Source organism: Dendrobates tinctorius, unplaced genomic scaffold, assembly GCF_039654945.1.
Source record: "Dendrobates tinctorius isolate UK_male_01 unplaced genomic scaffold, ASM3965494v1 ptg000064l, whole genome shotgun sequence".
In the NCBI taxonomy this organism is placed as follows: Eukaryota; Metazoa; Chordata; class Amphibia; order Anura; family Dendrobatidae; genus Dendrobates; species Dendrobates tinctorius.
The window spans coordinates 67,327,677-67,346,665 of NW_027361732.1; the positions used below are offsets into that span (position 1 = coordinate 67,327,677).

Sequence of the window (18,989 nt, forward strand, 5' to 3'; positions counted from 1 at the left end):
AGCCTGTGTCCTGATGACCTGATATCCAGCCCATGTCCTGATGTCCAGCCTGTGTCCTGATATCCAGCCTGTGTCCTGTATCCTGATGTCCAGCCAGTTTCCTGATGACCTGATGTTCCTGATGTCCTGATGTCCAGGCTGTGTCCTGATGTCCATCCTGTGTCCTATTGTCCTGATGTCCAGCCTGTGTCCTGATGTCCAGCCTGTGTCCTGATGTCCTGCTGTCTTGCCAGTGTCCCTGATGTCTTGCCAGTGTCCCTTATGTTTTGCCGGGATCCCTGACGTCCTGCCGGTGTCCCTGACATCCTGCCGGTGTCCATGATGTTTTGCCTGGGTCCCTGACATCTTGCTAGGGTCCTGACGTCTTGCCGGGTCCCTGATGTCCTGCCTATGTTCTGATGCCCTGCCAGTGTTCCGATGTCCTGCCTGTGTCCCGATTTTCCACCTAGTATGCCAGTGCCAGATGACCCCGGATTGCATCACCCCCTGTCTGACGACTGTCCGAGGTCAGTGTCTGATGTTCTGCTGAGCATGTGATATGCCTGAGGCCTGAGAGAGAGGCTGTCCTAGTATGCCCGTGCTAGATAACCCTGGACTGCATCAACCCGTGATGTCCTACTGCCTTCGTCTGTTAACCTGAGACATGTACCCTTCCCTGATGTGTGGAATCGGGAGCCTGGCATCGTTATGTTCCATTTATGTACTGTGAATTCCTTTAAATAAACTTTATGTTTCTTCATACCTGAAGTTGTGTGGTGTTGTCTAGTTTTGCTTGTCGCCATCCTGTTCACATGCTCAGCAGACACAGACCCTGCTCGCTGCCCTTCCCTAGTCTGGGTAGGTCCAGGTTACCCTATGTGGTACAATGGGTCCACATTCGGTCCCCACCTGGGATGCTCGCCCCATGTCGTCGTGGTCTAGCGATGTGGAGGCGTTGACTGGGCCGCATCTGTGGCCCAGCCGTAACACTGCTCCCCTTATATCCATCCTGGCCCATTTTTCCTCCCCCATATATCTATCCTGGCTCATTATCCTGGCATGGAGAGAGAGATAGTGAGAGAAAAAGATTCCTCTTACCTTCCTGCGCTCCCAGCGTCCTCCTCCTCCACTCTGCAGGCGTGCACATAGTAAAATGACCCCCAACCTAGCAGAAGCCGGTGGCTGATGTGCCCCGTCGCATGTGGCACATGGCACTGACATCATAAGCCCGTGATGACGGGCACTCAAGTGACAGACACGGGACGTGTGATGCCGCGGTTCAGGTAATGAATGCTGCGTACGCTCGCCCTGCTTCTCTGTCTGCGCTTTTAAAGGGCCCACGCAGACTTTTTTCCTTTTTCTCCTCTCCTCCTCTTTCCACTGCCAAGGGCCCACCAGGGATTTCCCTTATACCCCGCCAGGCCAGATCGACCCTGCCCCCAGCCCATCACACCACAAAGCACAGTACAGAGTAGGATTCCTCCGGCCATAACAGTACAGTCTCACACCCCCACACACAGTGTTGTAGACCCCAGCCCCTTATAATATACAAGGTAACATACACCATCACCTCATTCTATACATGTTAGCAGACCCCTCACCCAGCCCACCACAGAGCACAGTAATGCACACATGGACACCTGTCACCACACAGTAACACACCTTAATAACACACCACCTTCCCTCACTGTACACAGACTATTAGATGCTATTTGAATCTTACCATTATTTCCCGTCCAGAAGCTGCTGTGTGTAGCAGGAGGAGAGAGGCCCTGAAGGTAGCAGAGCAGGAGGCAGAGCCAGCACCGCACATGTCCTGGCTGCAGGGAAGAGATGGAGACCAGGAATCCTCCTCACCAGCCGCTGCCTGATAAGACGTCGAGGCGTCCTAGATGCAGAATTTAAAGGTGCAGTACTACTAAAGTAGCAAGTGGTCAGGTGGCAGGAGGCAATAGCTGCTGTAACACTTGCCACCCTCTCTGCACAGCAGTTGCCTGCCATCTGAAGCAACATGCTCAACTTGCCTCATTATAGGTGCACACACAGTTCTACCTATACACTGACAATATATAAATGTGTATAATGTCACCAGTGATCCCTGTATTACCTGCACATTGACACTTTACACTGTATACTATGGTGAGAGCTCTTGTGCATAATGGCACTTAATAATAGTATTGTGTATTTTTATTGATTAGCAGTACTGTAGCATTAAGTCACTATGTGTTGGTAATATGTGATCTGGTCATGGTGTGACTGTATTTTTCACCAGTATGTGGTATTATTCAGTCACTACTGTGTATTTTTACCTTGTATATGGTATTATTGTTCATTTAAAAAAAATGTATGTGACTCATCCACATAAATAAAAATATACCTAAAAAGATTATAAGATATTTTAACAAATGTCTAATAGATTAGAGAGGAGTATGACCTAGCCGAAAGAGTCTACCTTGTTGTGGTGGCAGCTTAAAAAATATTTTGGCCAATGCAATAGCTGATGGCTATGTATGTGATCTGGTGTGGAGTAGTGGAGTTTTTCCTAGAGTGGTCAGTGAACTGTGGTAGGTTCCAGGGGTGGAGGTGGAGCCTAGGCGGAGTCTCAAGTGGGCCTGAAAATTTTGCCAGTATGGGGCCCTAAAACTCTTGGTGGCAGCCCTGAAAATATATAAAGCAGCAAACATCATTGGCACATAAAATAATGCTTAAGGGCATCCGTGGATTCAATATGAGGGTACACTTCCCAATCAAATGGTACTGTTTTTTTAAAGGTATGTAAGAAGTCATATAGGTATTCGGTTTCAAGAAGCTGATGAATAACTATATTGGATATTTTATGATTTTATGTGAAGAGAGGTCTGGTTCTGATGTTAATGTTAGGATTAGAGTTGAGCGACTTTTGCTTTTTTAGGGTCGCGTTTCGTTTCGTGAAACCCGACTTTTCCAAAAGTCGGGTCGAGCAAGATCGTCCGATTATAGGGAAAAGTCGGGGTCGTCCCGAAACACGAAACCCAATGTAAGTCAATGGGGAATAAAAGTCGGCAGTGAGAGGAGGACAGGAAACACACCTACAGTGCCCATTTGAATGCCAAAAGCATCAATTCTTCTTACTTAAGCTTGTCAACCTTAATTAACTTCATAATACAAGTTACGCACTGAAAAATGGGGGTTATTTGGCTAAATTTGTGGGGGGGGAGGGCTGGCTGCAGGTTTTCATGTGCCCTGGGCGAAAGAGCGCCCCTTTAACACATACCACAACTCATCATGCTCCGATACGGCAGAGAAATAGCGGTATAGTACAATGAAAAATACCTCACTTTTTACATCTCATGACGAGGCCCATCTATTTCTCCATACAAAATCATTGGTCCCATATAATGTTTGAAACAGTATATGATGAGCTCCACATAATGCTACAGTATATGTTGGTCCCCATGGATGAAGCTCCACTGTATTATGGGCCCAAATAATGCTCCAAACATAATGTGCCCCATTTCTACTGCTCTAGTGTATAATGGGCCCTGTAAATGCTGCTCCAGTGTCTGATGTCCACCTTTGGAATGTTCCAGTGTATGGTGGGCCCCATCTATCATTCTCCAGAGTATAGTGCTCCCCAAAAATTGCTGTCCCAACATAGAAAACAATCAAATAAGTCTCCTCACTAGGGAATCCCTGTACTTGTCTGGACAGGTGCTGTAGCTTGCTTAACAGCTCGCCAGCCGTTCTCACGCCCAGTATGGATTGCACGTGATTGCACAAAGGTTAGAAAGGGTACCGTATCCCTGGATAACATGTATGGATAGCGTATACAAACAAAATATATGTCTATACAGCATGAGGCAGGCTCAGACGGTGTGAGGCCCAGTATGGATTGCACGTCATTGCACAAAGGTTAGAAGGGGTACCGTATCCCCGGATAACATGTATGGATAGCGTACACATTCAAAATATATGTCTATACAGCATGAGGCAGGCTCAGATGGTGTTAGGCCCAGTATGGATTGCACGTCATTGCACAAAGGTTAGAAGGGGTACCGTATCTCCGGATAACATGTATGGATAGCGTACACATTCAAAATATATGTCTATACAGCATGAGGCAGGCTCAGACGGTGTTAGGCCCAGTATGGATTGCACGTCATTGCACAAAGGTTAGAAGGGGTACCGTATCCCCGGATAACATGTATGGATAGCATACACATTCAAAATATATGTCTATACAGCATGAGGCAGGCTCAGACGGTGTTAGGCCCAGTATGGATTGCACGTCATTGCACAAAGGTTAGAAGGGGTACCGTATCCCCGGATAACATGTATGGATAGCGTACACATTCAAAATATATGTCTATACAGCATGAGGCAGGCTCAGACGGTGTTAGGCCCAGTATGGATTGCACGTCATTGCACAAAGGTTAGAAGGGGTACCGTATCCCCGGATAACATGTATGGATAGCGTACACATTCAAAATATATGTCTATACAGCATGAGGCAGGCTCAGACGGTGTTAGGCCCAGTATGGATTGCACGTCATTGCACAAAGGTGAGAAGGGGTACCGTATCCCCGGATAACATGTATGGATAGTGTACACATTCAAAATATATGTCTATACAGCATGAGGCAGGCTCAGACGGTGTTAGGCCCAGTATGGATTGCACATCATTGCACAAAGGTTAGAAGGGGTACCGTATCCCCGGATAACATGTATGGATAGCGTACACATTCAAAATATATGTCTATACAGCATGAGGCAGGCTCAGACGGTGTTAGGCCCAGTATGGATTGCACGTCATTGCACAAAGGTTAGAAAGGGTACCGTATCCCTGGATAACATTTATGGATAGCGTACACATTCAAAATATATGTCTATACAGCATGAGGCAGGCTCAGACGGTGTTAGGCCCAGTATGGATTGCACGTCATTGCACAAAGGTTAGAAGGGGTACCGTATCCCCGGATAACATGTATGGATAGCGTACACATTCAAAATATATGTCTATACAGCATGAGGCAGGCTCAGACGGTGTTAGGCCCAGTATGGATTGCACGTCATTGCACAAAGGTTAGAAGGGGTACCGTATCCCCGGATAACATGTATGGATAGCGTACACATTCAAAATATATGTCTATACAGCATGAGGCAGGCTCAGACGGTGTTAGGCCCAGTATGGATTGCACGTCATTGCACAAAGGTTAGAAGGGGTACCGTATCCCCGGATAACATGTATGGATAGCGTACACATTCAAAATATATGTCTATACAGCATGAGGCAGGCTCAGACGGTGTTAGGCCCAGTATGGATTGCACGTCATTGCACAAAGGTTAGAAAGGGTACCGTATCCCTGGATAACATGTATGGATAGCGTACACATTCAAAATATATGTCTATACAGCATGAGGCAGGCTCAGACGGTGTTAGGCCCAGTATGGATTGCACGTCATTGCACAAAGGTTAGAAGGGGTACCGTATCCCCGGATAACATGTATGGATAGCGTACACATTCAAAATATATGTCTCAGGAGGCAGGCTCAGACGGTGTCAGGCACAGTATGGATTTGACGGCCCAGATTACACAGCGGAGGAGCAGGGAGAGGTAAAGATTGCAAATGCTGGGGCCCTGCCCAAGCAAAGGGGGCCCACTCGTGGGCGTCGGTACTGGCACTGGGCCCCTCATAGTACAGCGGTGTGTCTGACGGCGGGTGTGCACCACCACCGTCAGAGACACTTGATTGCACTATGAGGGACCCTGTGCCAGTGCCCGCACCCAAGAGTCGGCCTACCCACCTGTCCAGGGCAACGGCACTCGCACGGTGTCGTGCGCTAGGTGGTGACCCCGGCCATGGGGGGGGAGGCAGCACAGTTAGGGAGTTTTAGAAAGTGGCATATGTTGATGTTGGACATTCAACTGATGCAAAAGGCGAAATAGGTGAAGTACCAGGAAGAGGTGGACCAAAGCAAGCCATTTTTCTGTCACCCTATGTGTCATCAGGGGAAGGTGGGACAAAATCCTTGGAAACCCATGCGTGGTTCATTTTAATGAAGGTTAGATCATCCACATTTTGGGTTGACAGACGGGTCCTTTTTTCTGTCAGGATTGATCCAGCTGCACTGAAGACTCTTTCCGATAGCACATTTGCAGCTGGGCAAGCGAGCTCCTGTAAGGCATATTGGGCCAATTCAGGCCAGGTGTCCAGTTTAGCGGCCCAATAGTCAAAGGGGAATGACCTGTGTGGGAGAACATCGATATGGGAGGAAAAGTAGTTTGTAACCATAGTTGACAACTGCTGTCTCCTGTCACTTTCCATCGATGCAGTATTACCAGTTGTGTGAGCGGTATTTGAAAAATCAGTCCACAACATTGTCATGAAACCCCTGTCTCCAACGCCACTTCTGCTGTGTGCACCACGAACACCTCTGCCAAGCTGCCCCCGGCCCGTACGGCTCGTGTGAGAACCATCACCGCTGCTGTGTGCTGGGAATGCCTCAAGCAACCGATTTACCAGAGTTGCTTGTTTATTAGCCAATATTAGGTCAAGGTTCTCCTGTGGCATGATGTTTTGTAATTTGCCTTTATAGCGTGGATCCAGGATGCTGGCCAACCAGTAGTCGTCATCGTTCATCATTTTGGCAATGCGGGGGTCCCTTTTTAGGATCCGCAAGGCATAATCTGACATGTGGGCCAATGTTCCTGGTGTCAATGATGCACTGCGAGTGCTGGGTGGAGGAGCACTTTCTGGCAAATCCACATCCCTCCAGTCATGCACAAACCCTGTACCAGACCTTGCCACGCCAACATTTTCACTTGCCCCACGAGATGCATCCTCCTCCCCTAAGTAATCATCCCCATCATCCTCCTCCTCCTCCTCCTCTTCTTCCTCCACCTCGTCCAGGAGAGGTCCCTGAGCAGACAATGGCTGAATGTCATCAAGGATTCCCTCCTCCTCTTCCTCCTCATCAACATTGGCTGCAGACGCCTGCTCCTTAAGGTGCGTCAAAGTTTGCATGAGCAGACGCATAAGTGGGATGCTCATGCTTAGGATGGCGTCGTCTGCGCTTACCAGCCGTGTGCATTCCTCAAAACACTGAAGGACTTTACAAAGGTCTTTCAGCTTCGACCACTGCACACCTGTCAACTCCATGTCTGCTCTCAAAGTGCCTGGCCGTGTATCCTCCCACAAATGCATTATGGCCTGCCTCTGCTCGCACAGCCGCTCCACCATGTGCAGGGTGGAGTTCCACCTTGTTGCAATGTCGATAATGAGGCGGTGGTTGGGAAGGTGGAGCAATCGCTGCAGCTTCTGCATACGAACGGAGTGTACAGGCGACCGGCGGATGTGCGCGCACAGTCTTCGCACCTTCTGGAGCAGGGCTGTTAACTCCGGATAATTTTTGAGGAAGCACTGCACCACCAGGTTCAAGGTGTGAGCCAAGCAAGGTATGTGGCTGAGTTTTGAAAGGGCTATGGCTGCCACAAAATTACGGCCGTTATCACTAACTACCTTGCCTGCCTCAAGATGTACACTGCCCAGCCATGACTCAGTTTGTCGCTTCAAGTACTCGGCCAGCACCTCGGCGGTGTGTCTGTCGCCCAAACACATCATCTGCAACACAGCCTGCTGACGCTTTCCACTAGCTGCTCGATAGGGGGACACATCGTGTGCAACAGTGGCAGCTGCAGATGGAGTGCTCGTACGACTGCGCTCTGTGGACGAGCTGTCGCTTCTGGAGGAGGAGGAGGAGGGTCGAACGCCTACAGCCAACTGTTTCCTATACCGTGGGCTAGGCAGCACTGTCCCACCACCGCTGTCCCCTGTGGACCCTGCATCCACCACATTAACCCAGTGCGCAGTGATGGACACGTAACGGCCCTGGCCATGCCGACTGGACCATGCATCAGTTGTGAGGTGCACCTTTCCGCTCAATAACTGCTTGAGTGCATGGACAATGCGGTCTTTCACATGATGGTGGAGGGCTGGGATGGCTTTGTGAGAGAAGAAGTGGCGACTGGGTAGGTCATAGCGTGGTACTGCATAGGCCATGAGTTCGCGGAAAGCTGTGCTTTCCACCAACCGAAAGGGCATCATCTCAAACGAGATTAGTTTGGCAATGTGGGCGTTCAAACCCAGTGTACGCGGATGAGAGACTGAGTACTTTCTTGACCTACTCATAGTGTCTGGGAGGGTGAGCTGGACTTGAGAGCTGCATATGGTGGAAGTAGCGGTGGACAGGGCGGACTGAGAGAGGGTTGATGATGGTGATGGAGTTGGTGTTCTTTCTGATGGCCTAGAATCAGTCTTTCGTTGATATAACAGTGGGATTCCCTGACTGCTGTGGCCTTGCAACGACACCTCAACATTTGCTGCTGTGCTAACCGGTGGGCTTACAGTGGGGGAAACAATGTAGCGTTGCTGACTACCTTCGTTGTGATCAGTTGCACATGTGGCACTTGAGGTTTGGTGTTGTGTCCACGCTTGCAAGTGCATGCTGGTTAAATGTCTAAGCATGCAACTGGTATTCAAATTTTTCAGATTTTTCCCTCGGCTAAAGGTCTTTGCGCACTTCTTACAGATAACCTTGGCCTGATCATGAGGATTTTGTTCAAAAAACTGCCACACTGCACTCTTCCTACTTTGGCAGACATTTTGCGGCCTAGCACGCTGTGATCTTTTGACCCTCTGGACAAGCTGTCCAGCAACTCTTTTGATGTTTGGAACCTGTCTTTGGAGTGCTCCGGGCCTGCCAGATAACAGCTGTTGCGATGTCGATGTCTGCTGTGGATGCTCCTCATCTGAGCTATTGGAAGCAGCACCCTCTTCCCCCAATGGATGCCAATCTGGGTCAACAACTGGGTCATCCATTACCTCCTCTTCTATGTCATGTGCACCTTTCTCTGTGTCACCGTGTATGGTGGTATAGTGTGCGGGAAGGGGCACCTGAGTCTCATCAGGGTCAAAATCTGGCTCTGTACACTGCGAGGACAATGTAGTGCTCTGAGTGAATGTACCAGCAGAATCATCCATCAGCGGCTGTGCATCAGTGCACTCCATGTCAGATTCATCTTGGCCTGGGTAATTCACCATTTGACTTGATAATCCAGGCATGGTATGTGAAAACAGCTCCATGGAGTAATCAGTAGTATGGCCTGCGTCATCCTTCAATCTTGGTTGGGGTGAAGGACACAAGGAAAGGTGTGGTTCATGAACATGAGCCTCCAATGACGACTCAGTGCTTTTACTTTTTACAACTGAAGAAGAGGAGGCGATAGAGCTGGAGGCTGAGTCAGCAATGTAAGACAAAACTTTTTCCTGATGCTCTGCCTTTAAAAGCGGTTTGCCAACTCCTAGAAAACTAAGCGTTCGAGGCCTTATGTAGCCAGACGATGACGCAGGGTCAGCACCTCCTGCATTCGGTCCTATTTTGCTCTTGCCACTACCATCAGATCCACCACCAACACCATCATTACCAGCTGCCAACCCCCGCCCAATTCCACGGCCTCTTCCACCAGCCTTCCTCATTTTTGGTAGAAATGTAGACAAAATCCAACAAACTATATAGTAATGTAAAACAAGGTACAAGGTGTCTATAGGACAGGGGAGTTTTAGAATTTCTGCACACACTTGTGGACAGTGGACACTTGTGGATTGTGTGCGGCCCACTGATATCTGAGCGCTATGTGACACGCTCGATGGCACAGCTGCCTGTGACCAAAGTGACGAGAGGATAATGGAGATTTTGAATCTCTGCGTACACTTGTGGACAGTGGACACTTGTGGATTGTGTGGGGCCCACTGATATCTGAGCGCTATGTGACACGCTCGATGGCACAGCTGCCTGTGACCAAAGTGACGAGAGGATAATGGAGATTTTGAATCTCTGCGTACACTTGTGGACACTGGACACTTGTGGATTGTGTGCGGCCCACTGATATCTGAGCGCTATGTGACACGCTCGATGGCACAGCTGCCTGTGACCAAAGTGATGAGAGGATAATGGAGATTTTGAATCTCTGCGTACACTTGTGGACAGTGGACACTTGTGGATTGTGTGCGGCCCACTGATATCTGAGCGCTATGTGACACGCTCGATGGCACAGCTGCCTGTGACCAAAGTGACGAGAGGAAAATGGAGATTTTGAATCTCTGCGTACACTTGTGGACAGTGGACACTTGTGGATTGTGTGCGGCCCACTGATATCTGAGCGCTATGTGACACGCTCGATGGCACAGCTGCCTGTGACCAAAGTGACGAGAGGATAATGGAGATTTTGAATCTCTGCGTACACTTGTGGACAGTGGACACTTGTGGATTGTGTGCGGCCCACTGATATCTGAGCGCTATGTGACACGCTCGATGGCACAGCTGCCTGTGACCAAAGTGATGAGAGGATAATGGAGATTTTGAATCTCTGCGTACACTTGTGGACAGTGGACACTTGTGGATTGTGTGCGGCCCACTGATATCTGAGCGCTATGTGACACGCTCGATGGCACAGCTGCCTGTGACCAAAGTGACAAGAGGATAATGGAGATTTTGAATCTCTGCGTACACTTGTGGACAGTGGACACTTGTGGATTGTGTGCGGCCCACTGATATCTGAGCGCTATGTGACACGCTCGATGGCACAGCTGCCTGTGACCAAAGTGACGAGAGGATAATGGAGATTTTGAATCTCTGCGTACACTTTTGGACACTGGACACTTGTGGATTATGTGCGGCCCACTGATATCTGAGCGCTATGTGACACGCTCGATGGCACAGCTGCCTGTGACCAAAGTGACGAGAGGATAATGGAGATTTTGAATCTCTGCGTACACTTTTGGACACTGGACACTTGTGGATTGTGTGCGGCCCACTGATATCTGAGCGCTATGTGACACGCTCGATGGCACAGCTGCCTGTGACCAAAGTGACGAGAGGATAATGGAGATTTTGAATCTCTGCGTACACTTGTGGACAGTGGACACTTGTGGATTGTGTGCGGCCCACTGATATCTGAGCGCTATGTGACACGCTCGATGGCACAGCTGCCTGTGACCAAAGTGACGAGAGGATAATGGAGATTTTGAATCTCTGCGTACACTTTTGGACACTGGACACTTGTGGATTGTGTGCGGCCCACTGATATCTGAGCGCTATGTGACACGCTCGATGGCACAGCTGCCTGTGACCAAAGTGACGAGAGGATAATGGAGATTTTGAATCTCTGCGTACACTTTTGGACACTGGACACTTGTGGATTGTGTGCGGCCCACTGATATCTGAGCGCTATGTGACACGCTCGATGGCACAGCTGCCTGTGACCAAAGTGACGAGAGGATAATGGAGATTTTGAATCTCTGCGTACACTTGTGGACAGTGGACACTTGTGGATTGTGTGCGGCCCACTGATATCTGAGCGCTATGTGACACGCTCGATGGCACAGCTGCCTGTGACCAAAGTGACGAGAGGATAATGGAGATTTTGAATCCCTGCGTACACTTTTGGACACTGGACACTTGTGGATTGTGTGCGGCCCACTGATATCTGAGCGCTATGTGACACGCTCGATGGCACAGCTGCCTGTGACCAAAGTGACGAGAGGATAATGGAGATTTTGAATCTCTGCGTACACTTGTGGACAGTGGACACTTGTGGATTGTGTGCGGCCCACTGATATCTGAGCGCTATGTGACACGCTCGATGGCACAGCTGCCTGTGACCAAAGTGACGAGAGGATAATGGAGATTTTGAATCTCTGCGTACACTTTTGGACACTGGACACTTGTGGATTGTGTGCGGCCCACTGATATCTGAGCGCTATGTGACACGCTCGATGGCACAGCTGCCTGTGACCAAAGTGACGAGAGGATAATGGAGATTTTGAATCTCTGCGTACACTTGTGGACAGTGGACACTTGTGGATTGTGTGCGGCCCACTGATATCTGAGCGCTATGTGACACGCTCGATGGCACAGCTGCCTGTGACCAAAGTGACGAGAGGATAATGGAGATTTTGAATCTCTGCGTACACTTGTGGACAGTGGACACTTGTGGATTGTGTGCGGCCCACTGATATCTGAGCGCTATGTGACATGCTCGATGGCACAGCTGCCTGTGACCAAAGTGATGAGAGGATAATGGAGATTTTGAATCTCTGCGTACACTTGTGGACACTGGACACTTGTGGATTGTGTGCGGCCCACTGATATCTGAGCGCTATGTGACACGCTCGATGGCACAGCTGCCTGTGACCAAAGTGATGAGAGGATAGTGGAGATTTTGAATCTCTGCGTACACTTTTGGACACTGGACACTTGTGGATTGTGTGCGGCCCACTGATATCTGAGCGCTATGTGACACGCTCGATGGCACAGCTGCCTGTGACCAAAGTGACGAGAGGATAATGGAGATTTTGAATCTCTGCGTACACTTTTGGACACTGGACACTTGTGGATTGTGTGCGGCCCACTGATATCTGAGCGCTATGTGACACACTCGATGGCACAGCTGCCTGTGACCAAAGTGACGAGAGGATAATGGAGATTTTGAATCTCTGCGTACACTTGTGGACAGTGGACACTTGTGGATTGTGTGCGGCCCACTGATATCTGAGCGCTATGTGACACGCTCGATGGCACAGCTGCCTGTGACCAAAGTGACGAGAGGATAATGGAGATTTCGAATCTCTGCGTACACTTGTGGACAGTGGACACTTGTGGATTGTGTGCGGCCCACTGATATCTGAGCGCTATGTGACACGCTCGATGGCACAGCTGCCTGTGACCAAAGTGATGAGAGGATAATGGAGATTTTGAATCTCTGCGTACACTTGTGGACAGTGGACACTTGTGGATTGTATGCGGCCCACTGATATCTGAGCGCTATGTGACACGCTCGATGGCACAGCTGCCTGTGACCAAAGTGACGAGAGGATAATGGAGATTTTGAATCTCTGCGTACACTTTTGGACACTGGACACTTGTGGATTGTGTGTGGCCCACTGATATCTGAGCGCTATGTGACACGCTCGATGGCACAGCTGCCTGTGACCAAAGTGACGAGAGGATAATGGAGATTTTGAATCTCTGCGTACACTTTTGGACACTGGACACTTGTGGATTGTGTGCGGCCCACTGATATCTGAGCGCTATGTGACACGCTCGATGGCACAGCTGCCTGTGACCAAAGTGACGAGAGGATAATGGAGATTTTGAATCTCTGCGTACACTTGTGGACAGTGGACACTTGTGGATTGTGTGCGGCCCACTTATATCTGAGCGCTATGTGACACGCTCGATGGCACAGCTGCCTGTGACCAAAGTGACGAGAGGATAAGGGAGATTGGATTGCTTTTAAAAAAGCAGTTTGCGGAGCAGTGGGTAAACAGCAATGCCAGCGTGTCAGGAAGCCTTAAAAGGCAGCCCAACAACCAACACCACTGATGCACCACAATATAGCCTCCCCTTGCACTGCACACACAGTGACTTGTGTGTTGTGCAGGCCAAATCGCTAGCAGCAGAAGCAGTTTTTTTGTCTTCTTCCCTGCCTAACGCTCTCCCTACAAAATCAGCAGCAACCTCTCCCTATACTAAGATCGGCAGAAGTAAGATGGCGGTCGGCGTGCACGCCCTTTTATACCCCCTGTGACGCCCACCAAAGCAAGCCAATCACTTGCATGCCCTTCTGAAAGATGATGGTGCCCCGTGCCTATGTCATCACGTTGCCCACAGTGTCCGTGGATCCTGATTGGCTGAAAAAGAGCGCAAAACAAACTTTTGAAACGCGACTTTGGCGCGTAAGTCGCCGACCTCGTGGCCGACCTCATCCTAGGGTCGGGTTTCGTTTCATGAAACCCGACTTTGCCAAAAGTCGGCGACTTTTGAATTTTTTCGACCCGTTTCGCTCAACTCTAGTTAGGATGAAATGAATAACAATGCCATAGACTGATGGACCATGAGTAATAAAATGAAAAATACAAAGCAGTGAAAAGTACATATAGGAATGAGCACCAAAAGAACCAGTGCATGGAGAAGGCAGAGGATAAAGTTAAAAGTAAAAAAAATAAATAAATGGAACCACAATGCATGTTTGGAAGGTGGGGGACCCACTCAAAAAATGACGTGGGCCCCCTATTTTTAATAACCAGCTAAAGCAAAGCAGACATCTGAGTGCAGATATTAATAGGGTGTGAAGGGCCATGGATATTTGGCCGGTTCCCAGCCTAATAAGACCAGCCCTCATCCGCCCCAGAAATGGCACATCTGTTAGATACGTCAATTCTAGCACTTAGCCAGCTTTTGTGTCTCCCCTTTTCCCTTATAGATTGTAAGCTTGCGAGCAGGGCCCTCATTCCTCTTGCTATCTGTTTTGATCTATGTGTTTATTGCTATGCTGTAATGTCTATTGTCTGTACAAGTCCCCTCTATAATGTAAAGTGCTGCGGAATATGTTGGCACTATAGAAATAAAATTATTATTATTAGCCTCATCTCTTCCCAGTTGGCCTGGTTTGTTGCCAATTGGGGTAATGGGTTTGTGGGGTTGATGTCAGAAACATTGCCATTTTGTATTTACCTGTCTTTATGTCACCATTCACATATTCCAAAAATAAACATATGAAAATTTGACTAATGTTTTTGAATATACAGTTTAAAATCACCACTTGGTGTTTACTCTTCAGTAATTTTTTTATAATCTGTTGATTCAGGTTAAACCATATACTTATCCAGTCATACACTATTAATATTGTGATTTAGCTTGTTTGTTTATATTGTTTGCATTTTATGTATTTTAATATGTTCTTATAAAAATGATATTTTATTACATTTTGGAAAACACTGTTCACTCTAAATTGATCTGAGTAGGCTCTCAGTTCTTTCTTTTGTTGTTGCATATTAGTATGGAGTGTCTTTCCGCTTACTGTGATGCACCTCTATAAAGCTTCTTCCATATGAGTGATCTTTGAAGCCTTGTTCTGACAGCTGCATTGGTCACTTGCGCGCAATTCTCACAGACGTGGCTGCTGCAACAGTCTATGGAGCTTCGTTCTATGAATGGGGTTTCATACACTGGATGAAGAAGATGGGAATTACTAACCTGTGGACTTTAGTTCATTGCCAGCTGTTGACATAAATTCCACAATCTGATTACCCCTATTGCCAATGCAACAGGGAAGTTGAGAAGAGCTGAGACCAGAATTGATGCATCTGTTGTCTGCCCTATCTGGGGGAGCTGAGGGCTAGTCTTATTAGGCTGGGATGGGGCCAATATCCATGGACATTCACTGCCTATTAATAGGGGAACCCCACATCATTGCTTTTTTAGTGTCCCCCTCCTCCATTTCAAATAACCAGCAAAGGCACTGCAGACAGCAAGGTGCTGATATTAATAGGCTTGGAAGGTGCATGGATATTGGCCTCTTCCCATCATAATGAGACCAGCTCACAGCTGTCTTCTTTGCCTTGGCTGGTTATTTAAAACAGGGGACCACACATTTTTTTTAAAGTATTTATTTTACACTGTCCCTCACTCGAGCAGCATCACAATCCGTGATCGTGCGTTTATACAGGCAAGGCTCTGGAAGTGCCCACAGCTTAAAATATTGTTGATCGGTAGTGCTTCAGTCTTTCAACAAACTTTGTTAAGCATCCCAAGTCCAAATAGTAACACGGTGTAACACAAGGTGTCCACTATGAACCCTGAACGTTACAGTTTGGGTTCGCTCATCCCTAATTTTAACTTTTAACCTCTGTCTGCTCCATGCATTGGATTTTTTGGTGCTCATCCCTATATGTACTTTTCTCTGCTTTGTCTAATCTACTTAATTATTCATGGTCCACCAGTCTATGGTTATTCATTTCACCCTACCTTTTACATTAGAACAAGACCTCTTCTTACCCACTTTTGTTTCTCTCCTCACAGAAAAATATACAATTAGCCTCTGAGAGAGTAATTTATAAACTTCTAGATACCGGGTTCCTATATAACCTCTTACCCTTAAAGAAACAGTACCTTATGATTATTTGATTAGGAAGTATACCCTCATATTGAATCCCAAGTTTCCCTTATGCATTACGAAGTGTACTAATGATGTTTGCAGCTTCATATAAATATATACATCATTTGTGTCCTTAATTTTGTATGTAATTTTGATTGACCTTTTATTTTCCTGTTTATTTTACACTCAGATATACCTTGATAAAGGCTTAATATAGCCGAAACATTTTTTTTTCTGTCTTTTATGGGTCGATTAAATTAAAAATAAAAATCATATATCAAGAATTTCTTCATCACTTGAGTGTTGAAGTATTCGCTACCTGGCTATCAAACTATCTTTTTCAATACAAAAGCAAAACCATTGTCATAGGATCCTTTTGCTCTGGCTGCTGCACTGTAGATAGTAGCCTAGAAAAAAATGCACAGTGTTTTCAAGTTTGTATTCAATGCTTTTTTGTTTTTTTTATACATCAATCAATTTTTATTTTTTGTAAAATGGAAAGATAATCTAGCCATATAATATTTGGCTTGCTCTTTGTCTAAGGTTAAACACTTTTCTGAAGAATTTCATTTATCCTGTTCTCTTTTCCAAAAAACAAAATGGTTTTAAAGTTCAAATATTTGTAGAATATGATATGGATGGGTTTTTTGTTTTTCTGCTTTATCACTTTTAGAATATCCGGACACAAGACAAAAAGCTATTAACAGTTCAGATCAATAGTGTAACAGAGCCTAGCATAACAAGAAAGATGAACCAGACAGGAAAAGGTAATTAAAACGCTATTGCATCAATTGAAGCCCCCAGTAGATGCTACAGTAAAACATGCTTCAGGGTTTTTTGAAGATTCATTACTCAAAACTTAATTTTTAATATGTTTCAAAGCAAGTGTATAGAATTTTAATTGATTTTTTTAATTTGTTTGATACCTACTCAGTTGTATAATGAACCCTTAAAAGGTTGTCAGGATTTTTCAAAAATGGACTAAGGAAAATAGATTGTAGAAAATGATAAATTAAGTATTACCTATTGAAAATTACACTCTGGTGATCATAAGCAATTAATCAGCAATGATAAACACATAAGATGCAGTAAAAAAGAGACCATTGTTCCCAATATATGGTTAAAATGCAGTTTTACTGCAGTATATAGGCAAGCTCCAGTGGTATGCTGGGGAGGTAGCACAGGTATACCCATATACTACTGGGTCTGTCTGTATTCTGCAATGAAATGGTTTCAATTAGTAAGTAATGCTTATTTTATTAATATATTTTCTTTCTCTCACCCCTTTCTTGAAGAATGCCAAGCAACCCTTTTTTCTATAGTGTCACAGCTCAATTAAAGAGGAATGTAACTGTGGAAACAATAAAAATTAATAGGGTGGCTATGGTTTTCTGGTTTTATAAGCCCCTTAAACTATGAATCATCAACCTCTGCCTGTCTTCTAACTACATCTAAATGCACCAACATTGTACCAAATACATCAATCAATGTGCGATACTGTCATGGATTTGGTTCATCTCATTTATGCTATCTAAATGTTAGACATCATTAGTAACTCTATTTTGTACTGTTACTGTATAATCTACTATATAATCGTCTAATTCTGTCTGTCTGTCTGTCTGCAACAGAAACCCCACGGCGCTGATTGGTCATGGGGAGAGAGAGAGAGAGAGGGGAGAGGAGAGAGAGATTCTAGAATACCCGATGCGTTAGAATCGGGCCAACATCTAGTTCAAGTATAAACATATAACCTATGTGAAAACCTAAGCCTTCCTTTACGCATACCTCCCAACGTTTGAAGAAAAGAAAGGGAGACAAAGTTTGGAGCATGCATCATGCATCGTGGCAAATTTTAATCATGCCCCAGGTAACACCCCTATCCCCATGCCCATTCACCACTTCTTTCTACCCCGGCAGCAGAAGATCCCAGAGGGTCGGCAGCAGTGAGGTACATTCAGCAGACTTCCAGACTTCAGGTTGCAGACCCAAATTTGAGTCTGTCCCTGTATGCAGGACAGTTGGGACTAGAGATGGGCTGATCGATTCATGGTGAAGCATGCAGGTCAGTGGTACTGGGTGGCTGGACTTGAGGCCTGTGAATCTCTTACCTTCCAATGTCCCGGACGCAGCTTTTGGTCACTCATGTTCGCCTCTAGTTTTGACCTGTGGATTTATTTTTTGCATATTCATTCACAGTCGTAGTAGTCAGAACTTTCTCATCTTTATGTAGATTCACTATATGACATCTGGATTTTGTTTGTGTCTGTAAGGGTGTACTCATATATTGCAGAAATACTGTGTATTTTGCATATGGGATGTGTCTGCACTAGTGATTGGCGAGCACTAAAATTCTCGGGTGCTTGTTGCTCGGGTTGAGCAATAGGAATACTCGGGTACTTGGACAGAACAACGAGCCCAATGTAAGTCTATGGGAGACCCTAGCATTTTTACCACGATCCCCCAGGGGTCCTTTTAAGGTCTAAAAACATCTGAAAATGATGGAAACGCTGCTCAAATGACACGGGGATATCATGGGGATCGCCTCTGGAAGCATTCCTGACTCCTAGTTCACAGCTTTAAACAATGTTTTCAGAGTTTCATGCCATTTTTACCGGTGCACTAAAAAACATACCAAAACGAATCCAAAATGGATTTTGCTGGGAAATATGTACAGGTACATCCTTTCCAAGTTAATGACTAGGCAAAATAATTAACCCCGGACCAAAATGTTCCTCCACCACTTGGACTATGTTCAGATGCAGTGTTTTTGAAGCGTTTTTCAACTTTAACATTACTTCCAACCAATACAAATGCATTCACTGGGAAATGTCATTGTAACATTTAGCAACCTTAGCTGGTCATGTGGTGTGTGACACATAAGCAGACACATCTTGTTTTATTTATGAAGGAGGGACTCTTAAAGTCACAGAGCCTATTTTTACAGGGGCATCAGGCAGCATTAATCTGCTTAGAGGGCCATTATTAAACAGTGGGTCTCCTAAACTCTTATTGCCTATGCAGTGATTGATGGGC

General features: G+C 46.4%; 1 protein-coding gene and 1 long non-coding RNA gene across 3 annotated transcripts in view; both read left to right on the plus strand.

The window, feature by feature from the left end:
- Positions 1 to 18,989, plus strand: part of GPC6 (glypican 6) — a 1,398,086-nt gene that overhangs the window by 966,736 nt on the left and 412,361 nt on the right. The gene's annotated exons all lie outside the window — the stretch shown is intronic.
- The window catches only part of LOC141094567 (uncharacterized), a 140,668-nt gene that overhangs the window by 81,775 nt on the left and 39,904 nt on the right, over positions 1 to 18,989 (plus strand). Inside the window, exons 2-4 of the long non-coding RNA XR_012233107.1 lie at positions 1,720 to 1,886; positions 16,630 to 16,723; positions 17,585 to 17,823. This is a non-coding gene — a long non-coding RNA (uncharacterized lncRNA). The remainder of the gene's footprint in view (positions 1 to 1,719; positions 1,887 to 16,629; positions 16,724 to 17,584; positions 17,824 to 18,989) is intronic.